This window comes from Equus asinus, chromosome 5, assembly GCF_041296235.1.
Source record: "Equus asinus isolate D_3611 breed Donkey chromosome 5, EquAss-T2T_v2, whole genome shotgun sequence".
Lineage (NCBI taxonomy): Eukaryota > Metazoa > Chordata > Mammalia > Perissodactyla > Equidae > Equus > Equus asinus.
The window spans coordinates 16756869-16777962 of NC_091794.1; the positions used below are offsets into that span (position 1 = coordinate 16756869).

Genomic DNA, 21094 nt, shown 5'->3' on the forward strand with positions numbered 1-21094 from the left:
AATTCATTATCTTAAAAATATATAGTACACTCTTTTTATAATTCTTTTCCTTTGGTTCTATTTCATTAAAAGCATATTGACTGTGATCCTCTAAACTGATTTCATGACCTATAAACAGGTTGAAACCCACACTTTGGAAAACACTGGCCCCAACCAGCATGCTATATTCATATCACACCATTACTACTCACTGTTCCCTCAACTTTCATTTTTATAATTCCCTCTACTTGGGCTGCTTGTTAATATCCATATTATTCCTTGATAGTTCAGAAGAAATGATAAACATTTACTTCCTCTACTGTACCCATATAACATTTTGTCTATAACAAAAGATGTATCTATTATCCAAATAGATTATGAACTACTAGTTGATAGGAAATAGGTGTTACCTATGTATCCTGGTGAAATGATTTGTTCACAAGAAGCATAGAAAAAAATTTAAATTATTATTGTAGAGGAAAGAGGAAAGAGAAGAGAATCTTGTTGAGCGTCTACATCTAAGGCCCTGCTCTGGCATCTTCATTCTCCCTTCTTCTCTATATGCCAAAGCTTCCATGGAATTTTTAAGGGCAGAACATCGTCTCATTATTGGGGACACAAATACTTAGGCCACTAAATTTTAGTGCATAGTGACATAAGCTTCTTCATGCTGGGGGGTGAGAAGGTCTGGAGGGGATAAAATAAATTTGAGGAAGAAACTAAGATGTAGCCAAGACTTAGCTCTGGGTGAAATAGAAAATTTCCTACCTGAATTGCTAAGTGACAGAATCCAATAAAGGCAACCTGAAATAAATTACCAGGGCAAGTAATTCATTTTAAATTATTAAAGTTTATTTCATTTATTTCAGACCCTGAAAAACTTTTCTTTGACGGAAATGACCCCTGGCAACAGTGACATTCTGACACCATGCATGATGCACACTCTTGGGAAGTCTAAATTTCATGTCACAATGGCTCTGTTCAGATTACTGGTTTCATCATGACTGTAAGCCCAATTAAACCACTATTGAAGTTTCTAATGGTCTTCTGTCCACTTTGTAAATCATCATAAAGAATACTAAGTCAACCAAATAAATTTGCCTCTATGTGACTCATTGCACAACCAGAGGCATGATATCAATGTACAGGAAAAATGAAAAATAAACTTTTTGATAACAATAAATTTTTTCAGACTATCCTTATATATGAATTTTGGACTACTCAGTGGAGGGGAAGACAGTTCAATGGATCTCATAAAACGAATGCAAGGCAATTTGTTCCCTGAGTAGAGAGGAAAGGTCGAAGCCCCAGAGTCTAAATTCAGGTCTACTCTCAAGTAGATGTCTGAGGATGATCTGCGTTGGTGGTCAGTATGGTTTGGGTTAACCTGCATGCCCTACCCTGGGCCTCAATTTATTTATTTCAAAATGAGATGATTGGACGTTTATTTCTTACATGCCTTCTACTATAATGTTTATTGATGTTCTGCTCTTAAATTCCTTTCACCTCAATTTTTTAACCTTAAAAATGTGCAATGTGTTTATAAAGTTCTTTGATGTCCTTAAATGTTATTCAACATGATAACAGTACAATTCACTGAGCCCAAATTTTATCATTTTAGTTTTGCCTCAAAGGCCAAGTTTTATGAGAGCTTTAATTTGCATCACCAGAAGCTGATTTAATAAAAATGAAGGGAATCCTTTTGGAAATAAATTAAAATTGGTAGGGGAGGGCAGAGAACCTTATGACAAAAAAACAAAAAGCAAACAAACAAACAAAAACCCAGGAAGCTAAACTTAGAAGAAGTCAAATGGGTCTGAGTTCTAAAGAATGTTGTGGTCTTATTAGTGCTCAGAAACTGGCCAGGCTTTTAATGCACTGAAAGTAGACGTTTCTAATGGTAATTTCCCAAATCCCTGGCATCTTGGCCCAATACCCATTGTACCATTTGCCCCATTTCCCTGAAGTGTAATCCACTGCATGGCAATTAGACAAACAGGTACAGAGCACCATCTATCCTGGAGTCAGGTAGATTCATCTTTGGAGACAACTCCAGTGTATGGGATGTCAGACCCATGACTTAAATGGAAAACTATTGAAGACCATTTCACAGAGGAAAAGGATATGACATGAATGAGCACTCCTCATTTTGGTCAGGAGAAAGAAGTGGAAAGTCAAAGAGTAGAAAGACTGGGGGACTGACACCTAATGTGGTATGATGAACAGAAGGTTTGTCTTTGACAAATTCCTTTATGATTGTCTTCCTGACTATTAAAAACTCTATTCAACCCCTCTTCACAAAAATATTCTGACAAAATGAATCCTAAAATTCTGACTTTTAAGAAATTTTGTAATTGTACTAATAACAACAGCTATTTCTTGATTACTATTACACCAAGGACTGGGGATTACAAAAATGAATAAGAAATAGGCCCTGCTTTTAGAGAACTTACTGTCTATGGGTTTGAACTGTTGTAGTTATGACAAAAATAACAATAATCATCAATTATTCACTCATACCAGCCAAGCACTGTGCTCAGTGGGCAACACGCATAAGCTGCCTAAGTTCCCTCCAGTTCACCAGATCCCCTGTCAGTGAGGAGATCTTGCTCTGTCCATGTATCATCTCCCAGAAAAATGGACCTAGCAGAAATTAAGACAATAGGCAGAGATATTCAGACAACTTCAAGACTGTCTACAGTCAACATCAAGAACTATAGTCAATAGTAAAACAGTGCAGTAACCAACCGGAAAATGCAGGAAACTGTCTGAATCACCTTCAATGTACCTTGCTGTACAGGCACTGTGACACTGAAAACCACGATGCAGTATTCCCCACATCCGGCATTCCAACAATGACTCAAGGAGATGAATGTTATTTAAATGTTTTAAGACTCTCTTGCTAGAGACCTTGCAACATATTAAACTGCAAAACTTAGGAAGACATCATAACCTTCTGGATTTCATTACCAAAATGTACATTTTGATCTAAAATTAAAAAAAAAAAAAACAGATTGACTTTCCTTGTAGTATTTCACAACCTTTGAGTGCAGCATTAAAATGCTTTTCTTTTTTTCCCCTACCAACTATAAGCTTCTGTTTTCTTACCCTGGGCGTCTGAATCTTTTATATGCTTGGGTTCTATTCACTGCCTGTTATTCAGACATTGAAATCCCAAATGTTAATTGTTCTTCCAAGTACATTGACAAAACAGCAGCTAAATAAGGGTAGACCAGACTGTGGTAGACTCTGACATGCATTTATGGAACAATGGGGCTCTGAGAGACAGCCTTGTAGCTCACGGGAAGACATAAGATGTGCTATTTTGACTGCTTCATAGCAGAATGGGGAACACACGCACACAAGGGAATTATGCATTTTACTTAGTTTTGCCCAAAGTCCTCAAGGCAACAGAATCTTGTGATGTCATCATGAACTTTCTTTTTCTCCATTTCCATTGACACAAAGGCTAAAAATTTCTAATGACATCACAAAGGAAAAAGGAATCTACTTTGCTTCCCTAAGAAATCTGTTACCTTCAATGAGACTTGTACAAAAATGCAAGAATCCTTCCTGACAGGGTGTATGTCACTGTGCTGAGGCACAGTGGGTGACACCCTCCCTAAAGCAATTCAAACCAGCCAAAAGAAAGGATCCACAATTTAGGTTGGATAAAAAAGACATGCTGAATATTGAGCCCAACAAATTTTCTTTTTTTAAAGAAGGAAATCATTTAAATATATATTTCTTCAGGGACATTCAAATTTTTACTCATGTCTGGTTTCCGTGTTACCAATGTTTTTGTCATTTTATGAGTTGGTCAAAAAAATCCAGAGGAAGGTGCAGGAAGCGTTCACTTACAGGAATGCAGTGCAGCCCAATCTTTTGTTTTTAAGGTGCAGTGATTTCAGTCTCTAAATGTAACTTCAGGCAGTCTGAAAAGAAACAGGTTAAAATCTCTTTCAGTTATAATTGGTATTTCAGATTTAATTAAAAATTAAACTTTCATAATGTTTCACCATCCAAAGCAATGCATTATCAGTCAAGCGTGGCTTTTTTTTTCCGTTAAGAGAAAAAAAAAACCCTCTTCCCAGAGTAGTTTTTTAATGAAAAGAAAAGGATCTAAAGAGGAAAAAAAGGCAATTCTGAAAAACAAAATATGCCTCCATGTTAAGGACTTCATAATGATACGACTAGAAGCTCAGTGCCTCTGAATTTTTGCTATATGCTATCTGATTTAAAAAACTCCTAAACAAAATTTCACAGCCTAAAGATTACATAAAATGTTAATTTCAGAGAATAAAGAAGAAAATCTATGATCTGAATACACATGTTCAAGAGAAATTCTGCCTGCAAATAGAATTGGAAAAAAATGTTAGATCTACTGCTTTCAAATGACCGAATTGGTGATGGGGCAGAGAGCGAAGAAGAGGTAAATGGACACATTTAGCAATAGAAAATGCCCATTGCAATGTAGTGTGGGTTTAGTGTGCTCCAAACTGCATCATGTCGAATATCGTGTCTCATGCAGCCACTGCTGTTTGAAGCAGCTCAGGAAGATCATTGAGGTTTGAACCAGACCTTCTGGTTTAAATAACTGTAACCATATTTTATAAATGTATTTTTAATCTTTGAATTAAGAGCCCAGGCATTAAAATCTCCAAGTATGTCACAAATATTTGGGCTTAAGACGTCATACTGTTTTTTTTCAATCCTTTCTTTCTTCATACAACACCATCTATAAATAAGATAATAGTTACAAAAAACAGACTGGATGAAGTCATCCCTATTTTTAGCTTCAAATAACTACACAACAAGATTTAGAAAAATATATACTTTTAAATGCAAAATGTAGATAACACAACTATCTTTTATTTTACAGCATGGCAGTACATTTTTTCTGTATTTATAGCTCTAAATGTGGGATGTTTATGTTGTCCACCTTCATATTAGTGTAAGGTAATATTTTAATATCTCCACATGTGAGAGCATGACCATAAATCATCCCTGAAGTTGCATCTATTATTAGAAAATGCATCGAGTTCTCACTTATGAATTGTTTTCTTTTTTCCTTGTATTATATGGAGGAATATTTTGGGTATTGTGTCTCTTTGATGTATACGGATTTTAAATGCAAACTGGTTCAGATTCACTGAATCTATCCATGAATGGATCCAAAAAATTCACTGACATTGACTAACTAAACTTTTCCCCTGCTTCTCACATGCCAGAATTAGACTAAAAATGCACCAGTGTAAAGACAGAAATTATGGAGGCGTCACCAGGGACAACTGAATGAGAGGAGGGGAGTGCACATATTTCCTTATAAGGCAACAAAACATTCATAGAAGAAACTGACAAAAATAACTCATGCTCAGAAATTATATGAAATAACAATAATCCCCGATAAATGATTCAGAAATCTAAAAACTGCCCACCTCTCTATAAATCTGAATCACCAATTGGTATTGTTCTACTCACCGCTCAAATGTGGTTAGTGAAACTGATTCACTGTCTAGTTCAGACAAGAAAAGGTGATGGAAACTAGGCTGCATATTTATACATAAACTATTTAACTGACAACTAGCAGTTCAATTTAATCGGTTAGATTTCCTTTCCTTTAATTCACCAGATGTTGAGTGAATTGAACTATCAGTTCAAAATAATAAAGTCATTTCTATGAATAGACAGTCTACTAAGCTACATTCTCCTCCTCTCCTCGTGTCATTCCTCCTTCTCCTCTTTGACCTTTCTCTTCACTTCTCTGTTTCTTCCTTACTTTCACTTTCTTCCTTATTTATTTTTTCCCTCTCTCTTTTTTTTTCCCCTTGGTGAGGGTAATGAAGCTCAAAAATAACATCTTGTATCCTGTTGAGGGAAACTTGGTCACAACTATCCTTCCAGATGACAAACTCATTCTTAAATGTCTGTTTCCCAATCCAAAGAAAACAGAGCAATTGAGAAAATAGAGACACAACATCACTTACCACTACCAATAGCACCGCTTTTAATTCCCATGCTACGTTCATCACAAGGAGGACTGAAGTTTATTTACATTATCCTCTAACCTCAAATAGGACCACAAATAAGACTAATAACAGGACTATTTTGTGGCACTCAGGCAAACGGCTGGGCAAAACAGATGGATCTTACTTTGCGCCAGGACTAAAAAAATACAGTCGCCAACTCACTGTTGGCGACTACGTATCTTGGCCCAAAGATGGACCTGGAAGTGGGACCAGTTGTCTTTGATATGAATACTGTTCCTATTCATATCTGCCTCATGAGAAAATCATTAATTCTGTCACTATGTGGGGTTAAGTATTGGGTAGAAACTGCTTGGAAGAATGGTCGTCAAGGAAGTGAAATAGTCTAAAGGCATGTTGGATTAAATTAAGGAGAAGAAATTTAGGACTAGGACCTTATTTTTTGCACTATTGTCTACTTTTAAACTTTCTGCTTTTTCCAAGTTCAGTACTGTACACTGAACCCCCCTTTAAAATTGTAGATTTCCAGAGTATGTGTCATCAATAAGAATAACTTTCTCTCAATATTTCAGGTTCCAAAATCTGTTAAAATTTTTTCAAGTCACCCAGATCAATCTCAGTCATTATTAAAATTGACCACCAGTGTCAGACTTTTTTAATCAGGATTAAACTATGTAAGGCTTTATAGATCACAGTCCACACCCAGATACGCTGGGAAACAGCTCAGTAATCAATGCAAATTACAAAGCCCGGAAGAATGCTTCTCTTGGCAAGACTCTAGCAAAAGAGTTGTAAATTCTGCACTAGTTAAAGATTCTGAATGGCTTTCCAGAGAAGCAGTAAATGCATTATATTACAGTAACCTATCCTGTAAGTGACAAGGCCAAAAAACAAAGCCCCCAGACAATAAAAAAACCCGAAAGGGAGTAAGGAACTATAGATCTTAACATTGACTAGGAACAAAGGGCTGCTTCTGACCACACTCTACTTTTTAAAATCCTGACATAGATAGGAGTTTAGATATCACCAGGTCACAAAACTTCAAGGAAAGAACAACAAAGCACTCCAGTTCAGGCGGTCTATGCTAAGTCAGGCGCTTGTCTTAATGCTCTCCCAACTATTCAGCATCGATTTTATCGTGCTCAGAGTTTTTTCAAGAGTTCACTCACCTCTCTACGATTTGTTCATTCTGACACTGTTCAGATTTGACTTTTAAGGGACAAGCCCTGTCTGTGGTCAGCATAAAGCTCAAATTATAATATTTTAATTATTTGTCTTAGTCTCTTTTTTCTTTTCACTTAAAAAATTTTATTATGAAAAATTTTAAAGATATACAAGACTAAAGAGCACAGTAAAATTATCTCCCATGTACTCATCACCCACAGTTAATGTTTTTTTCATCTATACTCTCACTCACTTTTTCTTCTACCAGATCATTTTAAAAATAATTTTCCTTTTCTTAATTTTAACTTTTTATTTTGGTACAATTACACATTTATGGAAAGTTGCAAAGATAGTACAGAGAATTCTCGTAATTCCTTCACTACTCTCTCCTAACATTAACATCTTACATAACCACAGTAAATTTGGCAAACTAAGAAATTAACATTGGTACAATACTATTAACTAAACCACAGACTTTACTGCGATGTTATCAGTTTTTCCACTAATATCTTTTCTCTGTTCCAATTATCTGATCCAGGATACCACACTGCATTTAGTTGCCATTTCCCCTAAATCTCCTCTGATCTGTGACAGTTCTCAGTCTTTCTTTGCTTTTCATCACCTTCATAGTTTTGAAGAGGAGTGGCTAGATGTTTTGTGGAATGTTCCCCATCTGGATTTGTCTGATGTTGTCTCATAATTAGACTGGGATTATAGTTTTAGAGAAGAATGAAAAAGTATGAAGTGTTCTTATAACATCACACCAGGGGGTATATGATATCAAGATGACTTATCACTGGGGATGTTAATCTCGGCCATTTGGTTAAGGGAGTGTCTGCGAGATTTCTCTTTTCTTAATTTTAATAAGCATAATTTCACTTTTACCAGTTTACTGAAGTATAATTTGCAAAACATAAATTCACCCTTGTAAGTGTTCGACTTACTGATATTAAGTAAATTTAGAGTTGAGTAATCATCACCACAATCCATTTTATAACATTTTTATCACCCCAAAAACATCCATTGTGTCCCTAGGCAGTCAATCCCCACTCTCAACCCAAGCCTCAGACAACAACTAATCTGCTTTCTGTCTCTAAATATTTACCTTTTCTGGACATTTCATATAAGGGCAATCACGCAATACGTGGTCTTTTGTATGTGGCTTTTTTCATTTATCATAATGTTTTTCAGATTCATCTATGTTTTGATATGTAGAAATAGTCTATTCTCTTTTATTGATGAATAGTATTTCATTGTCTGGATATACCACATTTTGTTTATGCATTCCTCAGTTCATGGACATGTGGGTTGTTTCCAGTTTTTTACTACTATGAATAGTGCTGCCAGGAACATTCACTTATATACAAGTCTCTGTGCAGACATATGTTTTGATTTCTCTTAGGTAGATACCTAGAAGTGGAATTGCTGGGTCATAAAAGTAAGTTCATTTTAACTTTTAAGAACTGTCAAGCCATTTTCTAAAGTTGTAGTACTATTTTAGATTCCCATCAGCAACGTATGAGGGTTCTGATTTCTCTGCATCTTCACCAACACTTAGTGCCTGTCTTTTTAATTACAGCCACTCTAGTTGGTATAAATTAGTATCTCACTATGGTTTTAATTTACTTTTTCCTAAAGATTAATGATGTTGAGCATTTTTTCATGTGCTTATTAGCCATTCCTGTATCTTCTTTGGTGAAATATCTATTCAAAAACATTTTTCCCAATTTTAATGGGGTTGTCTTTTTGTTACAGAACTGAAGAATTCTTTATATATTATGATGATAAAAATCCTTTATCAGATATATATTTACAAACCATAAATCTTTCAAATATTTTCTCCCAGTCTTTTCATTTCTTTAGTGGTATCTTTCGAAGTGCAAAAGTTTTAAATTTTGTTGAAATCCAAATTGTGAAGTTTTTTCCTTTTTGTATCATGCTTTTGGTGTCATATTTAAGAACTCTGTCTAACACAAGATGAAGATTTTCTTCTGTTTTCTTATAGAAGTCTTATAGTTTTAGCTCTTACATTTAGGTACACGACTATTTCGAGTTAATCTTAGTATATAGTGTAAGGTAAGAATCTAAAATCTCTTTTTTTTGTGTATAATCCTAACACCATGGCTATTTATCTGTATTTCATATAGTCCTAGTACCAACTGTCCTAGAACTAGTTATTGAAAATGCTATTTATTGAAAACACCATCAAATTGCCTTGGTATCTTTGTTAAAATCAATTGAACAAAAATATAAAGGTTAATTTTTTGAACTTAACATTCCATTCCATTGATCTATAGGCCAGTACTGTATTCCTTACTATAGTTTTTACAGTAGGTTTTAAAATGAGGAAGTATAAGTCATCTAACTTTGTTCTTCTTTTCAAAATTATTTTCCCTGTTCTGGGTCCTTTGTATTTTTATAAAAATTTTAGGATCACCTTGTCAGTTTCTACGAAAATTCCTTTATTCTTTTTGATGCTCTGGTAAATAAAACTGTTTTCTTAATTTCATTGTTTGTTGCTAGTATATAGAAATACAACTGAGTTTTGTATAATGCCCTTGTATCCAGTGAACTTGCTGAATTCATTTATTAGTGTGCAGGTGTGTGTGTGTGTGTGTGTGTGTGAATGCATTCCTTAAGATTTTCTACATACTTATATTTTCTGCAAATAAGGAGTTTGACTTTTTACTTTCCAATGTGGGTGCCTTTGTTTTCTGGGTTTTTTCTTTCCCTGTTTTCTTTCTTCTCTTTCTCTTTCCTTTATTTTTCTTATGTTTCTGGACAGAAACTCCAGTACAAGGTTGGATAGAAGACACGAGATCTGACAACCTTGCCTTGTTTCCAATCTTCAGGTTAAACCAGTCAGTCTTTCATCATTAAGTATGGTGCTAGTTGTAGGTTTCTCATAGATGCCTTTTATTGGGTTACAGAAGCTGTCTTCTATTCGTAGTTTGTTGAAAGTTTCTGTCATGAATGGATATTGAATTTTCTCAAATGTTTTTGTGTATCTATTGAGATAGTCATGTGGTTCTCACCTTTATTCTATAAATATGGTATATTACATTAATTGATTACTAGATGTTAAACGAAATTTGTATTCCTAGGATAAATCTTACTTAGTCAGAGTGCGTAATACTTTTACAGATTGCTGTATTTTGGTTTGTGAATATTTTATTGAGGATTTTGGTATCTATGTTCATGAGACTATTTGCTTCTTTTCTTATGATGGCTTTGGCTTTGGTCTCAGGGTAATAGTGTTCTTACAAAACGAATTGAAAAGTGTTCCTTCTTCCTGTATTTTCTGGAAAAACTTTTGAAAGATTGATATTATTTCTTCTTTAAATACTAGATAATATGCAGTGAAACCATCTGCATCTAGACTTTTCTTTGTAGGATGAATTAATGAATAATTTGATCTCTTTATTGATACAGGTCTTTTCAGATTTTCTGTTTCTTCTCGAGTCAACTTTGGTGATTTGTGCATTCTAGAAATTAGACCATTTAGATTAAATGGTTTAATATATTTGTTCATAGTATTACCTTTTAATCTTTTTAACTTCTGTAGGCTTGGTAGTGATGTACCCTCTTTCATTCCTGATTTTCACAATCTATTATATTCTCTCCTTTTTCTCTGGTCAGTCTAACTAAAGGTCTGCCAATTTTGTTGATCTTTACAAATAATGAACTTTTGATTTCATTGATTTTCTGTATTATTTTGTTTTCTATTTCATTGATTTCTACTCTAATTTTTATTATTTTCTTCCTTCTTCTTGAATTGTTTTGTTATATATTTATACCATATTTATATTTACTTATGTAATTATTTATCAGTACTATTTATTTCTTTGGTTAGATTTTATTTACTGTTTGTTGTCATTTCCTTTCAGCCTAAAGGATTTCCTTCAATATTTCTTGTAAGGCTGATCTGCTAGCAACAAATTGCCTCAGTCTTTGTCTATCTTGGAATATCTTTATTTTAAATTCACTTATGAAGAACATTTTTGCTGGATATAAAATTCTTGATTGCCGTGTTTTTCCATATTTTTTACTTCAGCTCTTTGAACATGTTATCTCTCTGCCTTCTGACTTTAAATGTTTCTGATGAGAAGTCAATTGTTAATCATAGAATTGTCCCTTCAGAGTCTTTTTTCTCTTGCAGCTTTCAAGAATTTCTTTTTCTTTGACTTTCAAAGTTTGACTATAACATATCTATGTAAGGATTTTTTGTGTTTATCATACTTGGAGTTTTCTGAGCTTCTCAGATGTGTAGATTAATGTTATTGATCACATTTTGCAGTTCTGGGCCATTATTACTTTGAATACCTTTTTTCTTTCCTTTCTTTCTCTCCTCTTCTCCTCTTCTCTCATTACACATATGTTAGTATGGTTGAAGGTGTCTCACAGATCTTCCAAGCTCTGTTCATTTTCTTCATTATTTTTTTTCTGTTCTTCAGATTGGATCATTTCTACAGATTTATCTTCAAGTTCACTGATTCTTTCTTCTGCCATCTCAAAATACCTCTAGAATATTTTTCATTTTAGTTATTGTACTTTTCAACTCCAGAAGGTTATGTTTCTCTTTAAAATAATTTCTCTCTTTACATTAATACCCTTTTCTTGAAGAGTAATTACATTTTTTATTTAATATTTAACATGGTTTCTTTTAGTTATTTGAACATATTTATAATATTTGCTTTCAAGTCTTTGTCTGCTAAATTCAACATCTGCTCTCCCCCTGCAACCTAGAGACGATTTCTATGGACTGCTTTTTAAACTGTGAATGGGCCACATTCCTGTTCCTTTACATGTCTCATAATTTTTTCTTGAAAATTGCCATTTTATACAACACATTATAGCAACTCTGGCTTCTGGTTTTTCCCTCTGGAGGTTGTTTCTGTTACTGCTATTTATTTGTTTATTTGTTTAGTGACTTACCAGTCTAATGCTGTGGGGTTTGTCTCCTTCATGCTCTACTGATATCTCTGGTCAGTTTTCATAATTTCTATTTTCATTTTTTAGCTACCACTTGCCCCTGTGTCAACACAGTTTGCAGTTTACATCCAATGATTGGCCAGAAGTTATACTCAAACACCTTGGCCAATAAGCTAACACCCTTTGCTGCTGGATATGTGTATGGGTTGGAGAACGCATTGAAAGTTCAGGCAGTTTACAAGTCTTCCTTGGTTCGTACTTTCCACTGGACTTTCTCTTATCTCCTCTTTCACAAGGCCTTTGGGTCAGCCTGGGGTATGTGTATATCTTGGACCCTCTCTGGTCTTCCCTGCAATATGTGTGCAGACTTCCAAACCACCAGGGATATGTGTTAGTTTATCAAGGCCCACAAGGACAGTCTCCTTATACAATTCTTTTTGCCAAGTTTCTGGCTAGTATGCCTGTCTATTGCCTGCCCCAACCTGAATTGCAACCTCAGGTTAGCTATGACGTTTACCCTCCCTTTTTGTTTACCACTGAGATTGCTACTGTTTCTGACAATACCTAGGAATGTGTAGTTTTTCACATTCTACCCCATCAAGGCAGACCCTTTCAGCAGTGGAGTTGTGGGTTTTCATGGCTTGCCCTCTCCTGGTAGAACTATTTTGCCAGTAGAGTTTGGGGAGAGGTAAGCAGTGGAGGTAGTCCCAGCTAAAATACCAGATCTCACTTACGCCCATTGTCTCATCACAATCTTTAATGCAGCCCCTTTTACTTTCAAATGTATCTAGTTTGGGTGACAGAATTTATGATCTCCTTCTATATAGTGAGGGTAAACAACTTATAGTATTCTTTCAGCAAACGACCATTGTCTAATTCTTTTCCTTGTAATGAAAGAATCAGAGGCCCAGATGCAGGGGTATGTATGTGGGTGGGTGAGGAGGTCCAGTTGCCATTGAATGAGAGTTTCCGTGACAGTTACATGTGTATAGGAAATCCTCAACAGCCTGTCTCACTACATCTCTGGAAAATCTAAACACTTTAGGAGATTACGTCTGTCAATCCAGAAAATTCTTGGTTAGGTTTGGGCCATGAGGATTAGGAGGTGGATGGAGGATGAGGATGAAGGTGCCAAATTTCTCCCATGGGAGATAAAGAATTTTGCCTTACTTTACACAGCTGAGAGGAACAAGTCATGAGAAGAGCTAGAATTACATGGTTCATAATGCATTGCTAGGAAATTTGGAGCTGGACTAAGCTCGAATAAAGCCATTCTAAGCAATTGTAGAGAATGTGTCATTTGGAATTAATCTCATACAAAACAGTAGCCTGGAGATCTCTCTAAAGAGGTTCAAATACTTACTGGGATCAGGTTAGTATTTACCAACTTACTCCCTCACCGTTTTCTGTCCCACCCAGGTTATACCTTCTCAGCAACATACTAAGGGGACACACTCCTCTGGGAGCTTAAATAGCTCTTGTAAGTCAGAAAGTTGCCGTATAGACATGAGAAGCAATATGCACTTAAAAATGATTTTTGCTTTACAAGATGATCCACAATAAAATTCCCTCAAGAATAGATTCCCCTAGAGCATTTAAATTATGAATAGATTTATGAAATCACTCCTATCGCATAAAATGAGATAAACATGTAGTATCTGCTTCTAGGAATTTTCAAAACTTTTTTGCTTCAAAGAGACTGAAGGGAATGGGAAAATCAGCAAACTTTGTGTGGTAGAAATTCAGACCGTATGATGCATTAACTTTGAATATCTTACTGATGTTTTTGGATCAACATTAATGTTTCACATTTACAAACTGTCAAAGAAATCCAAGTATTCACAAACTTCATCTTATTAAAATGTCATAATAATTCACCTTTAAACCAGGAAACTGTAAGAGTAAACATTACTACTTCTTTTTGGAAAACAAGAAATATAATCCATAAAACAAATCGTGGAAACATCACATAAATTGCCTAAGGACACAAGTAAATCTGAGGATGAAGTATGTGATGAAATTGCATCATTTTGTAGATGAGATTATCAATTAGGCAATATCCAGGCTATGACAAAGAATAAACTTTGAGCCTCCATCTCCCATTTGTCTGTTTATAAGGACATAATCAAATTAAATGTTTAAAGAAACTTTTTGGTCCTAAGAAACGATACTTCCCTAGCTAATCTCTCAGGTAAAGTGCATGGACAGTTTTTTAGCTGTGTGTTTTTGTTAGGCTTTGAAATTTCTATAAGAGAACTTCAACCCAATCCCTAACTTGATTACTATTTCTTCTATTAATTAACAAAGAATAGCTGTATTCCAAGTGTTTTCCAGTAATACAATATAGAATTCACTGTCATCTAATAACGATCAAAGGCATAACTTAGAGAAACAGTAATATATAGAAAATTGCTGAAGGATGTGCAATTCTTTCATCAGAGTTTAGCATCTAGATAAATTCTAAAATCTCCCTTTCAATTATACCAGAATGGAGTGTCTTCTACCTGGTCTGTATCTTACAAGACTGAGAATACCAAATTGCACATTACTGAGATGTTATCAATCTATACTGATGGCTACAACAGAAGTGTACCTATAATATTCTTTGTTTCTCATGAAAGTGAATATCGATCATGATATTCATGATATAATATAGTGATCCCTTTATATACTGAAGGGTATTATAGGAAGATATTTCTTTCTAGTCTTACTATCAGCAATGTATTTCTTCAAAACACAAGGTAAGAACTCAATTTGGAAGTGTATATAAGATTCCATATACAATGCTTTCTTGTTACATACATCTAATTCTTGACCCCTTCTCATGTTTTTCCCTTGTTTACCCACTTTAGTTTTCATTTACTTCATTTATATTATATGCTTTATTTATATTTTATTTACTTTCATTTATATTATATACTTATGTATCCCTTTAAATTATCTTTATTCCTTTTTTTGGAACAAAGAGATGTCCATCTGTCTCTCTTTTCATCTACCCTTTCATATATCAACTTAACTAAATTTACTACAGGATACTCCAAAATTTTAGATGCATTTTCAAAATGTCAACCTATATCGTCTAGGATCCGGACTTCATAAACTCATCTGTGCTTCTGTGGTGACTTTATTCCACTTTCTTCTACCCTCAGTGCTATTCAAATCAGATGTCTGAGGCAAAGTAGTAGATTTGTATCATCAGAGTCTGAGACTAACTTAAAGCTTAGATAAGCATCTTTTTGCTAAGTCACTTGAGGGTGATCCTCAGCTTCCTGTGGAAGAAGAGAACAATTTTGGAACCCATGGAGCAAGAGCAACTATTTTCAAATCATTAACAAAGCATATAAGGTAGGGTGGCCATGGCTGATTGTGCAGTCTGTGCTCTGCACAAGGGCACTCAATCCAGGAGTGTGCTCTGTTCAAGAAGCTATGCTCCCTGACTCAGGCTGCATCAGCTGATGCCAAGGGTTTCTTTGAATAATTTGCACAAAGGTGCCCAAAGAGGGCGCCTTTTTCTAAGTTGTACCAAATCTCCATATAAGTAACATAGGCCCTCTACGACACGTTTCTATAGTACTTCTAACAAAGTACAATTAATTGCATTGATTTAGCTGGATTTCTAGCTGTTATATGTCACATAAATATTCAGGTAAGCCTCCTAGTAATGACTGCCACATGAGCTTAAGTCTCCACGACTTGGATTAAACAATGCTTTAAAAACAAAATGTTAGTAATATATACGGTTCTCCTCAGGGAGACTGACTTTGAAACAGAATAATAGGAAAAAGATGCTCTTAGTACTGTGTTTCTCCATAGGTGATAACAACACATCTTATATCAGATCATATTCTCAACATACTAAACGCTTTTCTTCCTAAGTTGAGAAGTGGGAGCAGAACATAATGTTATTCATATTAGTATTATTGTCTCCAGTTTAGAATTTTCAAGCAATGAGAAAAGTGATAACAAAACTTCAGTAAGTTCTGAGACAATGGATTATTTGTATAACGGAATACTTTGTCCTTAAGTTTAGCTTATGGCTTCCATTTTCCCTAGGAGAATTTATACAGTTAACTCTCAATGAATTATTTGCAAGTGGGCTATGCATAACACATTTTTACATTAACTTTTCCTGATGACAAAATCAACACATGCCCATTGGAAAATACAGAAAAGTAGAAGAAAAACTTACAAACACCAATAGTCTGATGACACAGAGACAATCAACCTCTACTGGCACTTCAGCATTCATTCAAACGCAACAAATTTTAATCCCAGTTTGGCTTCCCCCTTTTCCCCTGCACATCACTCAGTTGCCTCCTATTTCCACTATTTCTACGTACTCAAGTAATTGAAAGATTTCAATGGTAATTATTTTCTACAAAGTAATTCAGTAATTAACCAAGTACTATTGTGTTTCATAGACCTGCTATTATTATTCATTCTTCTTTTTTTCATTATTATTGCTCATTTTTACGTGAGTTAGGTTTCATACAATCCTGCCCTATGAAGATTAGCTATTATATGTAATAAAGTATGACATTACACAAATGTTAGATCATTTCTGTTTCATAGTATGGAGGTTATAAATGGTTTCATTAACCCATGGAAAACAAAATAAAGTGGTAAATTCGATACTAAAAAGTCAAATACTATATAGCAAGGTCAAAAACAAATTATTTTAGATAACGCTCTTGTTTCTTTATTTTTATTTTTGTTATATTTACCATGAAACTACACTACAATATTAGTATAGAAAACTGAGTTCTGCTTATAGTTATGCTTATAAAGGTGAAGTACCATAAAAGCCCCAAAGCATGCCTCTCAGGAGTCTAATCCAATTCTGTCTAAGGTGCTATCCTCTTTCTGTGAACTCTGTCATGTAGAATTACATCATTTCCCATGGCTCAGATTATCTCCAATTCATATAATGCTTTAGCAAAAACTGTTATGAAGTGGGTTCTGTTATATATTCGTACAACCTCCTCACTTTGGTTCAGCATGGAAATAGACAATACATCAATATGTGTTTCATTAAGACAGTCGTTTCGATATAGTAACAAGCTTGGCAAATAGAGGAAGTGTGCTGGGTGTAATTTATTTACATTTTAATAAGACCTCAGATGAATGATACCACACAGGAAGCTCATAGTGAGGTTAGGGAGAAATGGTGGCTGAAAAATACTTTGAAGTTTGGAAGCCGTTAAGTATTACTTAATCAATAGTATTGCTTCTGAATTAAGATAGGATAACAGTTCCACAGGGAGAGTATTGTGGCCCAAGACAAACATTACTCAATGCAGACATTAAAAATTGAGGGGGGGGGGAATATAAATTTTCCAAAATAGGATACATTTTAAGGTTATAACTTAGAACATATATCAAATGCTAAAGTTTAAAATGGATGGCCCTATCATATAAAAATGTCATCAAAGCCCAAAGGATGCGATTCTTCCTCCTTAACATACCAACTCTTACTGCTAAAATTTCCTTTTAGAAAAGATGCTAACTTCGTGTTAGCATTTGGATTTCTCCTACTTTGCATGCTAATTCTTTTGTGAGTGGTTCTAAAAATCATGGCAAGTTTTTTAATGAAATAAGAGATTCAGAAAGCAATGATTTTCAGTCTACAATTACAGTAGCCCACACTATTCCTATTTCCAAACTCTGAGCAGGGTCACCTTTGTGTGACAAAAATTATTACTCATAATAGTATTTCAGAGATTAATGTACATGACATTTGTCTATCCTGTGTTGTTCCAAAGAGAATTTTAAAAAATCTTATAAAAGTAAATACAATTTTTTCTTTTTCTTTTCTTTTTTTTTGAGAAAGATCAGCCCTGAGCTAACATCTGCCATCAATCCTTCTCTTTTTTTGCTGAGGAAGACTGGCCCTGAGCTAACATCCATGCCCATCTTCCTCTAGTTTACATGTGGGGCACCTACCACACCATGGCTTGACAAGTGGTGCATAGGTCCCGCACTGGGGATCTGAACTGGTGAACTCTGGGCTGCAGAATTGGAACATGTGAACTTAACTGCTGTGCCGTGAGGCTGGCCCCAGTAAGTACAATTTCCAAGTGGCAAGTGAGGAAATAAAGACCTTCCTAGACTTACAACAGGGTTACTTCCTGATAAACCCATTATAAATTGAAAATATCATAAGTCAAAAATGCATGTGATACATCTAAACTACAAAACATCATAGCTTAAGCTAGCCTGCCTTAAATGTTCTCAGAACACTTATATTAGCCTACAGTTGGGCAAAATCATCTAACACAAAGTCTATTTTATACTAAATTAAGAAATATCTCATGTAATTTATTGAATACTGTACTAAAAGTGAAAACTAGAATGGTTGGATGAGTACACAATGATTGTAAGTGTATAGCTTGTTTACCCTCATGATTTCGTGGCTGACCGAGAGAAGCTGCCACTGCCCAGCGTCACAGGAGACTATCCTTCCACAAATCGCTAGCTCAGGAAATGATCAAAATTCAAAATTCGAAGTCCAGTTTCTACTGAATGTGTATCACTTTTGCACCATTGTAAAGCAGAAAAATCTTAAGTTGAACCTCTGTTTAAGTCGGGGACTGACTGTAATGGTAATGGTACAATAATGACAGGAAAAGCATGAAGAGACCAGGGTGAGGTCAATATACAAAAGATATATTGTGAGTTCTAATACATTTGCTTAAATATAGAACAAGAATATGAGTGTATTTATATTAGCCACTACAAAGAATAAATATTTCATTAAGATCTGTTGTTTTTGCATTTTTTCCCTATTTATATCTTATCTACCAACTAGAAGGTAAGTTTCTTGAAAGAATGTGATTTATGCTTTCCTGTATGACAACTCATAATAACTAGCATGATGCTGAGTAGAAAATTGAGTCTTAATCAATATTTGTTGATTTGATTTGTGTGAAATATAAAGAATCTTGTCAAGAGGGTATAGTTTAAAAATATCAGATGTTCATTCATGCACACTATATAAAAGAACAACATAAAGGATTCTGAAAAATAAAATAAATTATAACACTAAATGGGGAAAACAGTATAGATTAAGCTAAACTACAATAAGCAATAAAATTAATACAAAAAAGGCTTCAACTGAAAATAAATCAATGTATACCCATATTTAAACCCTATAGATAATTCAGAAGACTGCCAGAGAAATGAAAACACAATGATGGCATCATGAAAATGATTTGCCCAATATCACATATCGTTTCTGTCATACTATATAAGAAATGATAAGGTATGATTAGAAATTCCAATTTCCTGATCATATAGAATACAAACAATCTATATTATAGAGGTCTATGAATTTTCTGAGACTATCAAGTTTTATAGATGCTCTTGATTAGAATCTGAACACTATTACTTCAGATGTAAAAACTCAGAACTGCAATTGCAAATCATAATTTTACATTTAGCAATTTTTAAAATTCACATTTTGACATGGTATACAATGAAGTTATAAAAAGCCTTTAAAGTGTTCTTCATAAAATCCTAAATGTAAAGTTTTTCTAGTAATGCAAGGGCAATTAGTATAAATCCCTTGCTGAATTATCATGTTCTAAATAATACTATAATGTTTTTAAGCAAAGAAGCTATGCATCTGAATTCCAATGCCTAGCAAACAACTTCTGGCACATAGTAAGTGCTGAATAAATGTGCATTTGAACACACATTGATTTGAATTGAAAAAAGACATCACAAGAAAAGTCTATGTCCATCAACTAGAGGTTGACGATATTTACCCAAAAAGGCATATAACGTACTTCAACACTCATTCTTAACAAACAAAGTGTTAGGAAATTGTATTCTAATTCACTTTCCCAATATAACGAAGACTATCTGACTTAAATCAACAACTAATATCCACCTTAACTATGGAAAAACCTAGAGATATTACAATATAGTCAAGAACAAGGATGTCTCCTATCACCATGATTAATTAACTGTTTTGGAAATTCTAATCAATGAAGTAGGACATTAAACAGAAATAAGAAGAAAAAAGAAGATAAAGTCATCATTGTTTGCAGATAATTTAATGACTTTGAAAACTCAAGAATACATAAAAATTATTAAAATTATTAAGAAAAATTGAATAAAATAGCTAGATAACAAATACTATAAAGCAGACGATATGGGTTTTCTACTGACCAATTAGAAAATGGAATGTAAGCAATTAAGGACCATAACAAGAACATAGCGTGCCTATACTTAAATATGATAAGGAATTTGGGGACCCATATGAGTAGAAAGACACAATTTATTTATGTATGAAACGTTACATAATAGGAACATATGATGCTTCTGAATGTGCAGACTGAATATTGGAAAAATACTAATACTAATTTATAAGTTTAATAATATTCCAATGGAATATTTTTATGAACTCAATGAAGTAAATTAATCTTGAAGAATAAGTGGTGACAATAGCCAAAGGATTTTTGAAAAACGGAAAATAAGGAAAGATTTGACTTAGATGTGTAAGCTTACTGTCAAGTCCTTACAGAAACACTATGGAACCAGCAAAAAAACTGAAAAAAAAACCAGTCCAAAAATAGATCCTAATGTTGATAAAAATTAGTAAGCAGTAAAGATGGCACCATAATCATTGGGGAAATGGTGCCAAGACAATTGGTTAACTATTGGGAACAAAATAAAGTAAGAAGCTTATCTCACACATTTGGCTAAAGTTAATTCTGAGAGGAATAGAGAGTAAAAAATACAAAATAAAATCATGACGATACTAGAAAAACGGTGAATATTTATCAGATTCCAAGCCGTTAAAAAAGAAGATAAAAACAAAGGCCATAGTCATAGAGAAAAAATACAATAGAATCGACCATCCAAATACTTAAAATTTTCTCATATCAACAACAGCAAAAACAATTGAATGGCATATGAATCTGGAAGAAACATTTCCGCAATACATTTGACAAAATTAGTGACAATATTTAAAAAATCTTACAAATCATCAAGATGACATGAGTAAAGGACATTGAACAAACAATTTA

At 34.1% G+C, this 21094-nt stretch overlaps 1 protein-coding gene across 39 annotated transcripts in view; it reads right to left on the reverse strand.

Annotated features, from left to right (window-relative positions):
• The window catches only part of ZBTB20 (zinc finger and BTB domain containing 20), a 770050-nt gene that overhangs the window by 456312 nt on the left and 292644 nt on the right, over positions 1 to 21094 (reverse strand). For 30 of the 39 annotated variants that reach the window (XM_070508879.1, XM_070508901.1, XM_070508910.1 and 27 more), the window contains one exon: positions 3841 to 3914. The exons of the other annotated variants lie outside the window; for them this stretch is intronic. The gene's annotated coding sequence lies outside the window, so the exon portion shown is untranslated. The remainder of the gene's footprint in view (positions 1 to 3840; positions 3915 to 21094) is intronic. 39 annotated transcript variants of the gene reach the window in all.